Source organism: Tenrec ecaudatus, chromosome 7 (assembly GCF_050624435.1).
Source record: "Tenrec ecaudatus isolate mTenEca1 chromosome 7, mTenEca1.hap1, whole genome shotgun sequence".
In the NCBI taxonomy this organism is placed as follows: domain Eukaryota; kingdom Metazoa; phylum Chordata; class Mammalia; order Afrosoricida; family Tenrecidae; genus Tenrec; species Tenrec ecaudatus.
Window position 1 is genome coordinate 44,738,953 of NC_134536.1, and position 1,926 is coordinate 44,740,878.

At 47.1% G+C, this 1,926-nt stretch overlaps 1 pseudogene; it reads right to left on the reverse strand.

Annotated features, from left to right (window-relative positions):
* Positions 1 to 506: 506 nt before the first annotated feature.
* LOC142452359 (U3 small nucleolar ribonucleoprotein IMP4 pseudogene) lies at positions 507 to 1,147 on the reverse strand (annotated as a pseudogene).
* Between the last annotated feature and the right edge of the window lie 779 nt (positions 1,148 to 1,926).

Genomic DNA, 1,926 nt, shown 5'->3' on the forward strand with positions numbered 1-1,926 from the left:
TCTAGGCTAAGATCCTGACAAACTCCACAGAATTTGCTAATTTCCCTCCGTGAGAGGCTGAATCAGTCATAGTCTAACACATTCAAGTCCCTTGACAACCGTACTCAGTTGAATTGCTGGACAGCTCAGGACTAGAAGAGGGAAAGAGTGAGTGGAGTGTACAAATTTCAACAATGTTTGTTTCATAACAAGTTCAATTGCTCAACAGACAACCTGCTTGACTCATTTCTGGGCTCCATCCTCACTGGGCAGAACATCCTTTTAGATAAGAAGTTTCGAGGGTTTTTTTTAAAGTGGCAGACAGAATTTTTTTTAATTCCTCCTAAAGAGCTCATAGCTCACAGTGGATGGATGGATGGATGGATGGATGGTGATGAGTTGTATGAGCCCCCAATAAAGTTGTGTTTTTTTTTTTAAAGAACCCATAGTTACAAGTCCAAGAGTTTGTAACAATGGCATTTTCTGTGCTGCAAGCCCAGGGTCTCTGACCAATAAACAAAGCTCAGTCAGTCTTCAAGAAGACCCACGCGTGCAGTGTGTGTGTACGGGTGCCAGCGTCCCTCAGCATCCGCTCTAGCCCGTTCCAACATACCCAGGCGAATCATGTACAACGTGAGCTCAATGCAAGGTCCAACTTCAGTCAGCTCCACATGGTGGTGGTCCACCTTCTTGTAGGTATGGTGTCGGAATGAGACGTAGTCAGCCTGGTGTGCAAAAGTGATGCTCCTGTGACTGTCCTCTTTGGGGACAGGGAACAGGTACTTCAGGATGTCAGAGACCCGTTTGCTTGGCTTCTGACATGGTGCCCAGGCCAGGGATGCCATGCCACAGGACGACGTTGTAAAGGGTGAAGTGTGCACTGGGGTCGAACGGCAGGTGCCTGAGACTAAGCCCCCAGCATGCCACGGTGCTGGTGAACCACCAGCAAGTTGGTTAGTCCATGGGCTTGGCAGGCTGCACTGGGCACCTGGAACACCAGTTTCAGTTCCTTTGCAAACATCTTGAGGCGGGAACTGGGATCTCGGGAGGTGGTGATCATGATCTTGGGGTTTTCAACCCCTGCCCGTCAATATCCATCATCTGCATGGCTGGTTACCCCTTCACCACCAGCATCAACAAACTCCACGAACCCCTGTAGCACTAGAGCCGCTCTTTCTTCTCCTGGGTAGTTCACGGCGCTTCCTCGCGGGGCCTTGCCATACAGGTTCTCGTCGCCCAGCATCCCGAGCCCCCCCTTCCACCTGGGCTTTGGAATGCATGGGTGTTTTTACAATTTGAATTTTTATGATAATAATTTACCCATTATCAGCACCACGCTCTAACCAACTGAGCTAACCGGCCAACCCACAATAATTTACCCATTAAAACAAGAAGATTGCAGCCAGGTTTCTGAATTATATTTCCAGTGCTACTGTTGATTTGTTAAATATATTTATTTAAGTGATAAATATGTGTACATTTGCTACTACTTCTTTTACTTTTGTGTTGGATAAATTCTAGGGTGTTTCTCTCAGGATTCCCAAATCTAAATGCTTCTGTCCGTGTATAAGCCTCTCCTCTTGATAGTTAGTATGAACCATAAGTTGCTGCTAACCAATTATGGCCAAAGTGACATGATGGTAATCCATGATTATATCACGTTCTATAAAAATTCTGTCTTGCTAGCAGACTCACTCTAGAAAATTTCTCAGTTGTTGTTGTGAAAAAGGGCATTTCAGAGTCTAAGAAGACTGGGGAAGAGTGTCATGCAGCAGACAGCGCTGGGCAGCCCCCAGGAGCTGAATGTGGCCTCCACTTGACAGGCAGCAAGAAGCGGCCGCCCTCAGCCTTGAAACCACAGGCAAGTGAATTTGAGAAACGACCTGGTGAACGTAGAAGTGCATGTAGGGTCAATCGAGCTACAGATGAGAACCAAGCCCCCCATGA